We start from the raw sequence: 14291 nt of genomic DNA, 5'->3' as shown, positions 1-14291 counted from the left end.
GAAACTTTGTGTTAGCCTAGTCTTTTAAAGAACCAAGTCTCTGAAAAACAATAGCATATTTGCATATATGATTCAGATGTGCATAATAACATTGATGTCTTCAGTTCCTATAACTGATTTAAACCTTTTCCGTATTGATTCCTGTTCATAATAAGGGAAAACAATGAAAGAAAACAAATACAAAAGCTCTAAGTTTGTAAGTAATAAGCCATGCTGGTAAGTATTTAATTAATTAAAAATCCAAAATGTCTATGGGGCATTCTTTATGCCCTCCTTCTTCCCTGGATGATATGTACATATGGGAAATTGATGTGATTTCTTGCCATGCGGGAAATAGTGCTGGTCCACAAAATATCCTCTACTGGTTCCTGTTGAACTCCAGTTGAGGCACAATAATCTTGCCTTGTCTCTGTGTTACATCAGGCTCTGATGTACCATGTATGCTCTGTTCTCAACAAGGTTAAGGCCTGAGAGTCCAGCTCCAGAATCCCCAACCCCGGCTGACATGGTAGGATTGCTACTCTCATTGACTTAAACTGTCATTACTTGAGTGTCAGCCACATCCTCTGTTTTGTTCAAAGGTTAGGCTGTCTACTCTGTGGAGTCTTGCTATGCAGTCAATGACATTGCCCCTTGCCAAACGTGGAAACTATTGGAGAACTTTACATTCATCACTGGAACTCTGCAGGAACTTATGAAACACTGCTCCTCACACAGATAACAAAGAACGGAGGCAACTTGGGCTTACTGAGGCCTTCTCTCTACTCAGATGTGATAAGCTGCCCTATCAGCTCTCTTGTGTCCACTCCACGTTGGTACAATAGCACTCTGCTTCTCAGTCCTTCTTTAGACTTTCAGATATAGATCTGGTCACAAGCCCCCTCTGCTTTTAGCTTCCCTCGAATCTTTCTGGTGCTATGTGAGTGCCTTTCCCAGGTTTTTATATTATAGCAGATGGAAAAGATGAAAAAACTTGGTTCACCTTTGCTTTTCTCTGTTTTCCTCTTTACTTTTTATTCTAAGGGATTCTCCTTTTTTCTGCCTAGTAAGAATGTTCCTCACTAATATCATCCCTTTTCTCTGCACTGTGACATAGTAGAGCTATGTTAATCAAAGTTTGCTTTTGGAAGGGAAGATTTTATGATTAAAACTTTTTTCTTCTCTCAGTCTCACCATGGACAAAAGAAGAAGGGGAAGGGGAGTAATCTGGAGACTAATCTCATTTAAAAGCAATTGGTATTTGCACTTTCACTAGCACAATTAATTTCAAGATTTGATGTTAGTGGCCGAAGGGAGAAAAATCTCACTGATAAGGGCTAATATAAATGCATAGGGAGGTGTTTTATCCTGTTAGAAAAACTTACATTAGCAAGTACACAATAACTGTCAAACTTCCCAGGTTTTATGGCTGTTGATAGATGAGTTTAGTTAAGCTGGATAAACTAATTTGGGGCTCTTAAACTATTGAACTCGAAGCAAGAAATTTTTCTTTCCTAAACAGAAATAACTGAATGTTCTTAATAATTGAAAGTTGAGAACTGTGGATGGGTTGGTGGACAGAAGTCATTAAGATTTGGATTAATGGTTTTAGAAGATTATTATGAATAATGATTTATTTCATAGACACTTGCTTAGTGAGTTAAACAATTTATGTTCACTCAAGTCTCCATTGCTCAAAGGCTGATTATCTTTTTCCTGTTCTCTCCTGGTGTCTGACTTGATTACTTGTTCAATAGCTTCTTCACAAAAGCATGGCTAGGGGAAATGAGATGAAATTATAAACAGTTACCCTCTTTACTTTTTTGCAATTATTTAGTAATATTTAATTCAGGAAGAGATATTAAATTGGGCATTAGTGGTTATTTAAATTATTCCTGACCAGACATGGTGGCTCACACCTATAATCCCAGCATTTTAGGAGGCCAGCGTGGGAGAATTGCTTGAGCCCAGGAGTTCAAGACTAGCCTGGGCAACATTGGGAATCTTGTCTCTACAAACATTTTAAAAGTTAACTGGGTGTGGTGGCTCATGCCTGTAGTCCTAGCTGCTCAGGAGGCTTAGTTGGAAAGATCGCTTGAGCCCAGGAGTTGGAGGCTGCAGTGAGCCATCATCATGCCACCGTACTCCAACTTGGGGAGCAAAACAAGACCCTGTCTCCAATAATATATATACGTGTGTGTGTGTGTGTGTGTGTGTGTGTATATCCCTGCCAGCTATGTTGCCCATTACTGTGAATAATAAAACACTAGATTAAAAAAATAAAAAGCTGGCAAAAGCACAAAAAGCAATTCAATTAAATGATGAAGAAATATATATGAGGATTATTTTAACCAACAGATATCTATTGAGTATCTAGTGTGTACTAGGGATTCTTTTACATAACAGACCAAAAAGATCCCTACTCATTTGATGTTGGCCTTCTGGAAGGCGGGGAGTCAGTGGCAGGAGGTGAACAAGCAATAGCAGTAAGAACAATAAAATGAGATATATAGTAATGATACACTATATAGATACATGTATTGTTTGCAAAGGCTACCAAAACAAAGCACAGCAACATGGGTGACTTAAAACAACAGATGTTTATTGTCTCACAGTTTTAGAGACTAGAAGCCTGAAATCAGTGTGTCTGTGGGACCATGCTCCATCCGAAACCTGAAGGAGAACCCTTCCTTGCCCCTTTCTGGCTTCTGTGGCTAGCTGGCAATCTTTGGTGTTCCTTGCAGCTGCATAACTCCAACCTCTGCCTTGTCATATGATGTTCTCCCTGTGTCTCTGTGTTCCAGTCTCTCTCTTCTTATGAAGACACCAGTCATATTGGATTGCCCCCCAACCCATCCACACTTTAGTAGAACATCATCTTAGTTGAAATACTTACATCTACCATGTCTTTATTTTCAAATAAGGTCCCATTCTGAGATATTGGAGACTACTATTTCAGTATGTTTTTAGGCAGGAGGACAATTCAACCCAATGACAGTGTATTAGTAGTAATGATTAGAACCTTAATACAATACAGAGAAGGGTCAGAAGTCATGTGCTTGTGGCATGAGGGAAAAAAGAGATGGATGCAATTTCAAATGGGATGGTTGCATACTTTCATTGAGAAGATGACTTTTGTGCAAAGACGTGAAAGGGGTGAGGAAGTGAGCTGTATGACTATTGGGGAAAAGAGGACTGCAGGCAGGAGGTAAAGCCAGCGCAAAGACTTTGAAGCAGGAGCACACTTTGAGTGTCAAATGAACAGGAAGGATTCACTGTAGCAGAAGTGCAACAGACAGAAATGAAACAAGGAGCCGATTCAAGGACAGATGTTACAGGTCCTTGTAGGTATTTGTAAGGATGCTGAATTTCACTTTTGGTGAAATGAGGAGTTATTGTGGATATTGATCAGAGAGAAGACATAATCTGACTTACACTAAAAAGATAGCTCTAGTTATGGAAATAGACTGTGTTCCTCTGACTTCATTTGTGATATTCACCACCATGGATGCTTAATGCTGGTTAGTTCACGGGGGGTTGCTAAAATGGTGACGTTTTAATTCTATTATTTCTTTCACGTTTATTAGATTAAATACATGAATGAAAAGATACATTCTTGTATCTATTATTTGGTTATGCAATGGTACAGTTCTTTTAGGAAAGACGGAATAAAAGTTTGATACTATCTCTTTATTTACTAATTGTTAGAAAGTGATCAACTCATGGGTGTAAACACATTTCATTGGCTTTAATGCATTGCCTTTATTAGCATTATTGAAGCTCAAATAGTTCCAACTTTGGCTGGTAGGAGCCCCTTCAAGTTACCTCCAGGTCATTACATTTTTTTGGTTCAGTATTTATAATGTTTACCTGTGGAACAGTCGGATACAGTAGAAGCTACTTAATCATGACAGAAGAAGGAGTCCATTATGTGCATTCTAAACCATAAATGATAATGGGAAAATTTGAAAGAACGAGAGTTTCTCAACTATGGGATTTTAGGTTTCTCTCTTTTTCTCTCAATAGGTTTCCTAAAGGGGTTGAACAGAGCTAGTCAGCATAATATTGAACCTGGATAATCCTGAACACTTTTAGTAATTTTATTATACTCCATATAATTTGCTTTAAAGTCAGGCTAATGCAACAGATGCAGTTCAATGTAAATTAGACACGTTCTCAAAAGTGTTAAAAGCTAGGACTGTTTAGTAGTGGATAATAACTTTTACAGGTGAGATGGTGGCCAGTCTGGCACTAGCTACTCTCAAATTCACTGTAGAAGTGTTTGTGAGGATGGTGATAGAAAGGATGACAAGATCGATATTACAATTATATTCTTTTACATTTTCCATGAAAATTCTTGTTCCTAGTATTACATCCTAAATACAGGTTTATAATCCTTTATAAATCATTACTGATCTCGCCTGAACTCATAAGAAGCTAATTATGGTCTTTATTTATCCCACTTGGCAGGTATTGTCATGCATTTTGCTATAGAAACATTAATATTTTTGATTACTGACAGCTACCCCAGACCATGCCGGGGGTAGTAAATAATATGTAGCATATGTATCCATATTATATTTATATCCAATATGAAGTTATATTAGTATTTTTCTAAATATGCCTCATCTCAGAATTTTAGATACAGGGTTATGGATATACAATCTATATATCTACTGCTTACTTAATCCCCATCAACTACACTTTAGTAATTACTTTCTTTGGACTTTTTTATTCCTTATGTATGTAGGTAGGTATGTATTTTTAAAAAGTGTCAGTAGATCTGTCATATAAGTCTAAATTTTCTAGTTCCAAAGTTCATACCATTTTCTTAGATGCTAGCTTGGAAAACCTTCCATCTAAATTCCCTAATCCTTGAGATAAGAGGTCTAGAAGAGCAACAATTTTTGGCAGGCATGGCAACTCTGATTAGTCTTGGGTGCTTGGATACCAGGTAGCAGGGACTGTAGAGGCCTCTGTGGTCTCTGCAGGTGGAGGTGATATGAATGATGTTCAGTGCCTCCCTGAAATGATGTTCTTTGCCTCTCTGGAGGCAAAGAAGCAAAATCAGAGCAGCACTGGTGTGGACCTTGCTTCAGCCCATATTCCCATCTAATCCAGGAACAGTATCTAGTCTTCCTCTTTTCAGCAAGTGAATTGAAGCCTAACAATTAGAAAACATTATAATGATTATTGGTATGATACAAATATGAAGTGTTATTTTATCATCATCGCTGTTGTTGTCATCACTGTCATCATCAACAATGGAAGCTTATTATTTGCCAGACACACTGAAGGCACTTTATGTGAGTGATCTCATTTGCACCCCTGCCTTCAAGGGCAGTGTCATTGGTGCTGATATGGGTCAGTGTTTCCTTAGTGTGTTCTTCAGAACTTCGGGTAGCCCATGGAAGTATTTTGGGCCATTAAAGTCACTAAAGGCACCAATAGGTGCTATTTAAATATCCACTAAAATAATATTTATTTAATCTCCCTTCTTTTAACAGAACAGTTTTGAGAGTTCCCATGTGCACATTGAGTGGAAGTTAGGATGGTTAATATAGCCTAGAGAGCCTGCTGGTGACACAGTAACTCAGCTGATAAAGCACTTGGCAGAATGCTGTAAACCACAGTGGTACTTTTGACCATTATACAGTTGGTAATTATTTTAAGACTTAGGCTTAGGTTGTTTAACCTGGACCTCTGTTGAATAGGAAACACCGGGAACTTATTATGAAACTATATTAACTTATTAAACTATAAGTTAATAAAGAGGATGATTGTGTTGACAAATCTGCAAATCTGTCTCAAGATGCTGTACAACAGCTTTAGAAATTCCATTATCTAATTTAAATGTTTATATAGCATATTAAGATACTTCTATACCTAAAAAAAATCATTAAATGAGAAAATAATTGGGCCTATTTGGTATTTGATTTATTGGGAAAAAAAGATTATCCAAATCCACAGTAAAACTTTGAAGAGAAGCACTAAACTGCTAAAATATTGAATCATTTAGAATCGAAATGCAAAAATATTATAAAGTTGAATTTATGAAGTACAAAATGAAACAACCACAAACGTCAGATTGTGAAAGTAGGTTTTTGAGGGTGTTTTTTTTGGTATATTATTAACTTCATCAATACTTAGGTTCATCAGAATCTATAGTTTAAAATACATCTACCATCAAAAGATACTATTTTTATTTGGGAATTTGTGAAGTTATTTCAATTTATTTTAAAGTAAGTTAAGTATCATGTGTATGTGCAAAAAAAAATAAAAATAAAAATCTCTCTCTCTCCCTACAGATATAGTGAATATTGTTAAAGGTAAATGAAAATAAGATCTTTCCCCCTAAAATTAAAAAAAAAAGAGAATAAAGAGAATATATGAAACAGCAGCTTGGGCAGTCTCTATAGACACCTTTGTTGTATGTTTGTACATAGTGTAGAGCCAAGAGTTTGGTGGCAATTCAGGAGAGAGAAAAGAAATAGGCAAAAGGGGTTCACTCTGATCTCGGACTTTATAATTATTTGTTCTTGGTCTTTGTTCAAGTCTGCTGACAGCCTTCCCACACTCAATGCTAACCAATTTGCAGTCCTCTTCTCCAATTAGCCGGTCTCACCTCTCTTTTTTCCTAGAGTTAACCAAGCATCTTTCACTGAATTTGTTTTTCTATCACTTTTTGTGCACATTTTCCTTTTTTTCTATTGTGTATCCTGATTAAAATGGTGACAGATTATCTCCTACCCTAACTTTAATGATTTTTTTTTTAAAGGACAGTTTGGTTCTTATTAGAGTTTTCTTTTTTGACTTATTAGAACATGATGGTGGAAAGATTTGTTTCTTGTTTGAACCTAACTCTGTTATCATAACAGGTCTCTGTCAGAAGCTTTGCCACTTTTCAGATCACTGTATTTGTCTTCCCGGGGTGTAGCCAGCAGATGCCTAAATTTAGATTCTTCTTTCAATTCCTGAGTCCTTTAAGTTATATATGTCCACTTTTTCTGCCTCTGTTTTACCAAAACCCAAGTTTTTTTGTTTCTTGTCCTCCCACAAGACAGACAATTTCAGATGCTTATATGTAGCTGTAATTTTCTAATCCTGACATGTAATCAAAAGAAATAGAAATGGGAGAGGGAGGGATGTCACAGGTAATTCAACAAAAATATTTAGCTGACTTTGCTATGCCTTTTTCACTTTGGAAAATTTACTTTTTTTGTTATCATATTCACTTAAGTTCTTGATAAAACAGGTGTTTACTACCCTGAATACACACTATTCCAGGATTATAGTGATAAGTGGCAAAGAAATGGTTTCCTAATCACTTAGGTGGGTGATGAAGGGTTTATGGTGGTCAATAAAATAAACTGGTATTTTCACCGTATCAATTTCAGGTGGCCACAGAAAGCTTTGAAGTGCCTGATTTTTAAAAAAGTCATTTCCATTATTCTCATTGTACTCTTATTCCAGCAACCAGGTGAAGATCTATTTTTTATAACAGCTTTATTGAGACATAAGTAATATACTGTAAAATTCACACTTTTAAAGTGGTTAATATATAGTCACAGAGTTTTGCAATTAATACCCCTCTCTGACTTCAGGTCATTTTCATCACCCCAAATGTCCCTGTGTCCATTGGCAGCCACTCCTCATTTTCTCCCTCTCCCTTCCCCTGGCAACCACTAATCTAGTTGCTATTTCTATGAATTTTTATTTTGTGGACATTTTATATAAATGGAGTCATATAATATGTAGATTTTTATGATTGGTTTCATTCAATAGTATATATTCAAGTTTAATTCATGTGGTAAAATGAATAGTACTTCATTCATTTTTATTGTCACTTACTATTTTATTGCATTGATGCACCACATTTTATCCATTTTCTGCTGATGGACATTTGGGTCATTGGCATGAAGTGGTACCGTCTGTAGTTTTGATTTGCATTAAAACTTTTTTTTTTTTTTTTTTTTTTTGAGACAAGGTCTCACTCTGTCACCCAGGCTGGAGTGCAGTGGTGCAATCTCAACTCACTGCAACCTCCGCCTCCCAGGTTCAAATGACTCTCATGCCTCAGTCTCCTGAGTAGCTTGGATTACAGGTGTGTGCCACCAGGCCAGGTTCTATTTTTTTGTTTTTTGTTTTTTTTTGTATTTTTAGTAGAGATGGGGTTTCACCATGTTGGCCAGGCTGGTCTTGAACTCCTGACTTCAAATGATCCCTTACGCCTCAGCCTCCCAAAATGCTGAGATTACAGGCATGAGCCACCACACCCGGACTGATTTTCATTTCTCTAATGACCTGTGATGTTGAACATCTCTTCATATGCCTATCAGACATTTGCATATCTGCTTTAGAGAAATGTCCATTTACCTTTCCATCGTTGAGTTGTAAGAGTTCTTTCCATATTCTGGATAAAAGTCCTCATCAGACAGAGGATTTGCCAGTGCTCTCTCTCATCCTGTAGGTTGTCCTCACTTTCTCAACGGTATTCTTCAAAGCTCAAAATTTTCTAATTTTGATGAAGTACAGTTTAGCTAGTTTCTTTAGCTAGTTTCTCTTTTCACTTGGGCTTTGGGTATCATGTCTAAGATGCCATTGCCTAACCCAAAGTCACAAATTTATTTCTAAGTTTTTTTCTAGAATTTTAGTAGTTTTAGGTCTTACATTTCTATCTATGATTCAATTTGAGATACTTTTTGTGTATTGTTTGGCAGAGGTCCAGCTTCATTATCTTGCATGTTGCTATACAGTTGTCTCAACAACATTTTTAAAAAAGACTTCTTTCCCTATGGAATTCTCTTGGTACTGCTGTCAAATATTAATTAATTATCAATGTAAGGATTTATTTCTGGACTTGGAATTCTACTCCATTGATCAGCATTTCTACCCTATGTCAGTACCACACCATCTTGATTACTGTAGCTTTGTAGTTAAATTTTGAAACCAGGAAATAAGTCATACAACTTTGTGCTGTTTCAAGATTGTTTTGGGTACTTCTATTTGCATATCAATTTCTTGCTCTCTTCTCTCATTCTGGAACTCCTATTATGCCTATATTGATCTCATAGTAAAATGAGTTTGTTTTTGAAAATTCTCTATATTTTAATATATTTGTTATTTTCCCAAGGTCATTTTTATCTTACTATGAAACGATAATATTCTTTAATTCTAATGCTTTTAAGTATTGTCACTTTTAAAGTCTTTTGAATATTTCCTTTGATTTGTGTGTTAGATAAGCTAGGTGTTACAGAAGCATATCATTTTCTCTTTTCTGGTAATCACAAATAATTGTCATAATCATTTCCTGCTCAAGCCCAACTTGCTGGTATGATGACAACAACAAAAGTAGCAAACTAAATAATAGGCTCTCAACTGTGGGTAACTTGTGTAGAATTCTTTTCTTTTACTAGGAAAATTAGCCTCTGCTTTTCCCGTACCACAGGAAGCTGTGGTATGGGTAAACACCAGCAACTACTACATCATAAAACAGATGAAGTAACAGGAACTTCCCTGAACTGACCGGAGAACCCGTGAAAATTCTCCAGGACCCAGAAATACATGTTTAGATTTATTTTTTTGTTGTTGTTATTGTTGTTCCTGTTTTACCTCCAACTTTCTTTTATGTTTTTTCTACTACCCATGGTAGAAATAGTGCTTCCTATTTCAATGCTAAAATGTACATGTATAGATCCACTATTTTAAGGTGATGCCATTAAATATAGGGAGTAGCAGAAATCACCAAAGCCAGTTTACTTCCTTCTAAGTATGAACAAACCATATATTCAAAGAGATGGATGTATATTTTCAGTATTCTGTAGAAACCAGTTGGAACTGTTACACTGACACCACTTATTCTTTACTCTCCTTGTAATTTTTTTAGTGCTAATCTTTTCCTCTAAGATCAGGTTAATATTTGTAAAATGCTATTTGAACATACTTATATATTATATATTATAGTGTCAGTTTTCATTCATGTCACTTTACTCCCTAATATTAGGAATTTCTGATTTCACAGTCTTTCCTTACAAAAGAGTTTGTTTCAAGTGATTTTTACATTCGTTTAGGTGTTTTGATTATTTAGACATAAGTATGTAATTCTAACAAAAATCAATTTTCATTTCAACAGAAGGTTTAAAGAAAACTTTTCTTCTTATAGTAATCTGTGGATATAAAGGAAAATATGTAAAGTCTAACCATATAAAACTGCCATTAATCAATCATTTTAACCTACAAAAAATGATCATAAGCTTCAACCTATAAATAAAAGCCTGGAAGGTGTCCAACACTGGTAAGTTGTAGAGGCTTAAGACTATTCTGGGAAGGAGATTTATTTTCTTCTACTTCTTTATATTTGTATAATGTTTCATTTATGTTTATTGGTTATAAAAAAAACTTAAGCTATATTAAAATACTATAGCATTCACTTTAAGAATATGTGTGACAAGAGAGAGCTATGGAATCTCTTGAGAGCATTCCACTAAAATGTAATCCCCATGAAGGCAGAGACTTGTCTAAATTATTCATCAGTATATCCTCAGTGTCTATTCTGGTGCTTGGCTAAGCGAGTGATAAATAATTAAGTGTTGTAAGATCAAATCTACGAAGAGACATATAACAAGCTTTCTCAAGAATTAAGTACATTTTTAGAATCAAGAGGTTTCATGAAGCACTGGGGTCTCAGTCATAAGACATTATGAATCTTCAATGTTGGGTTCTGCCACTGAGGTGATTTAATTATTGTCCATGTATCTGCTTTTCTTCTGAGTAACTATCAGCTCTTTATTAATTCGGTTTTCTCTATATATTATTCTCTCCTGTTTCCCTATTTTCTCCACTTGCTATGACACTCCTCCCTTCTCAACATCAATTTTATCTCAGGATCCTAAATTTAATATCTGGCATTTCTTAATTGCACCCCCTTTACTTTGTTTATATTGCTAACTGCTTCATTTTGTCACAATTGGGACTAAGCATAGTACCTGCCTAGATAAATGGTATTTTTAGACGCTGTGGGAAGTAAAAATGGTCACACACAAGAATGATGTATCAGACAGTTTTTATGGCCATTGGTCTAGAGATAGGAAGTCCAAAGTGTAAATCCAGGGATGAAGAGAGAAAAAGCTGCCTAGTGGAAAAGTCCCTGTGGCAAGGAAGAAACTTTGGAATAATGATTACACTGCATGGTATTTAGTTTTCTACTGGTAACTATGCTGTGCTATAATGTTGCACTCCTCCTCAATATCACCTATCCCATTTTCTCCAGAAAATCTACAATACTTAATAGTCTTGCTTAAGTGGCTGTTTTAGGGGATGAATGAAGTGGGATGGAGAAGGGGTAGCAACTAGAGGAGCCCAGAAAAACGGTGAGAAGACAGACAAACCTGGGAAGCAATCCTCAGCACATCTTCACTTAGGAGCAGACGTGATGTGCGGGAGAAACACTTCCCCCGACCTGTGAGATGAGAGTGGGCCTTGAAAGAGTTACACTTAGGATTTAGTGCTCCCTGTGTTTATTATCTCTGAAGGTGACACAATTGTACTCACTCCTATGTCCTATTTTGCTTCCACTTGCCCAATTCCTTCTCATTCCTGATGTTCTCATTGGGGAAAATAAAAATAAAATTTTCTGCCAGTCCACTGAATTCTCTCCACAAAGGTAGAAAATAAGCAATTTCATTATTAGATAAACATTAAACCACATTGTAACGCACATCACAGGCAATTTGCTAAAGCAATTGTAAGAACAGAAAGAAGTCACCATTTATAAAAATAGGCAGATGCTGCCGGGCGCAGGGGCTCACGCCTGTAATCCCAGCACTTTGGAATGCCGAGGCGGGCAGATCACGAGGTCAGGAGATCGAGAGCATCCTGGCTAACACGGTGAAACCCCGTCTCTACTAAAAATACAAAAAATTAGCCTGGTGTGGTGGTAGGCGCCTGTAGTCCAAGCTACATGGGAGGCTGAGGCAGAAGAATGGCATGAACCCGGGAGGCGGAGCTTGCAGTGAGCCAAGATCGCTGCCACTGCACTCCAGCCTGGGCAACAGAGTGAGACGAACAAAAAAAAAGGGCAGATGCAACCCATTGCATGTATGTTCTCAAGACAAAGGACAACTTGCCCACTGGTAAGAGGACTTGACAGAACCATTTGCTCTACATAGTTTATCCTAAATTTGCTTGGTACTGTGTGGACATCTGTGTTGGCTGATTGTCTTTGTCCAAAATGTCTTATTCTGCTATGCTATGCTATGCTATGCTATGCTATGCTATGCTATGCTATTACGACTGAGAGCCAGGAACCTAGTTAAACTCCTATAGACAGAAATATAGGGGTACCATCTTCCCTATGTGTACAATTCAAAGACAGGGGTCCAAGTTTCTTCAGGAAAAACACTGGAGTAATAAAACTGTTAGGATGCTTTTAGCTTTTTGGAAGATTTACATCCAAATAAAAAAGACAGAGAAAGAATTTGCAATTACTTGTTTTTAAAGAAAATGATGTAAGAGAAAAGAAGGGATATCTTTCTTTTTGGCACCAAAAAAATCATGTTTGTTGTGTTTTTGTTTTTAGATTTGTTTTCTCCCTTACACTGTACAACATTGGTTTACAGAAGGAAGCAATTTTGCTCCCTAGGGGTGACTCGACAGTGTTGGGAGATATTTTTGGTTGTCATAACTGGGAGACGGGAGGCTACCAGCATCTAGTGTGTAGAGGTCAGGGATGCTGTTAACACATCTTACAGTGCCTAGGACAGTCCCTTGCAACAAAGAAATATCCAATCCAATATGTCAACAGTGCTAGGATATACTTATATAACTCTTTCAAGGGCCACTAGCATCTCATATGTGAGAGGAACTATTTCTCCCCCACATCACATCTGCTCCTAAGTGAATATGTGCTGAGGATTGCCTCCCAACATGGTCTGTTTTCTGACCATTGTTCTGGGCTCCCCCAGCCGCTACACTCTCTCCATTCCACTTCATTCATCCCCCAAAACAGCAAATACACTTATATTTTTGTTCCAGTCTAATTATTAACAGCACCCACTTTATATATATTTATATATGTTTGCTGTATAAAATATATATATATTTGCTGTCCCAATGTAATTATTTTATATATATGTACTATATATATAATATAGTATAGTCATCTTGTCTATAAGCCAATTGCCAATAATTTTACTGTCAAGAATTATCCTCAGAACACTTATGCCATTAACAGAGCCTCTCAGAATGTTCTGGTGAACATTTAAAAAGTTACTTTCTGCAGGAGGGTGGGAATGCCCTGACTTGGAGTGCTCGTGATTTATGTAATATACATACTTCCAACATGGTCAATTTCAGGCTGTCATTTAAAGTTCAGAGGATTTGAAAACAGGGCTAGTGGTGGCTCTGTTTAAAGATCTCAGAGACCCATTTTCTGCTTTGTTGTTCTGCCATCTCGAGGTGTGGCATTGAGCCTTCGTCTCATGAGCAAAGATGACAACTAGAACTATAGTCATCACTGGGGCAAAGAGCATGAGCCAGATAGCTTTTAAAGAAGACTGACCCATAAGACTTTTACTTAGGTTTTGTGGTAGGTTAGATTGTTGGGCAGCAAATATTCATTACCCATCTCTCTTCATGGGAGGAGTTTATTCCCTTTTCTATTGATGTTGTGCTTGGCCATGTGATATGGTTTGGCTGTGTCCCCACCCAAATCTCGTCTTGAATTGTAATCTCCATAGTCTCCACGTGTCAAGGGAGGCACACAGTGGAAGGTGATCGGATCATAGTGTGGTTTCCCCCATGCTGTTCTCATGATAGTGAGTGAGGTCTCACGAGATCTGGTGGTTTTATAAAGCAGTTTTCCCTGCTCCGGCATGCTTCTCCTCTCTCCTGCCGCCTTGTGAAGAGGTGCCTTCTGCCATGATTATAAGTTTCTTGAGGCCTCCCCAGGCATGCAGAATTGTGAGTCAGTTAAACCTCTTTTCTTTATAAATTACCCAGTCTTGGGCAGTTCTTTACTGCAGTGCTGAAATGTACTAATACACCATGTAACTTGCTTTGGCTTCATAGCAGACAGAAAATATTTCTCTCCTCCTTGACTTTAGATTTGACCATATGACTTGCTTTGGCCAGTGAAATATTAGTGAATGTAATATGAACAGAAGCTTGAACAGTGCCTGTGTAATTGGGTTTGTTCTCTGTCTTTTGTCATGAGAAGAACATGCCTTAGAGAACTGCTGGTTCAGGATAAGAGACACAGGCAGCTGACCTGAACCCTATCCATAGCTTATAGCCAGGCCCGGAAGTTCTAAATC

General features: G+C 37.1%; 1 long non-coding RNA gene across 1 annotated transcript in view; it reads left to right on the top strand.

Annotated features, from left to right (window-relative positions):
- Window positions 1-14291, top strand: part of LOC108586142 — a 28728-nt gene that overhangs the window by 3587 nt on the left and 10850 nt on the right. The window lies entirely within an intron of this gene.

This window comes from Papio anubis, chromosome 3, assembly GCF_008728515.1.
Source record: "Papio anubis isolate 15944 chromosome 3, Panubis1.0, whole genome shotgun sequence".
Classification (NCBI taxonomy): domain Eukaryota; kingdom Metazoa; phylum Chordata; class Mammalia; order Primates; family Cercopithecidae; genus Papio; species Papio anubis.
Note: the sequence above shows the minus strand (reverse complement) of the source record. Positions and strands in the feature narration are given on the sequence as shown.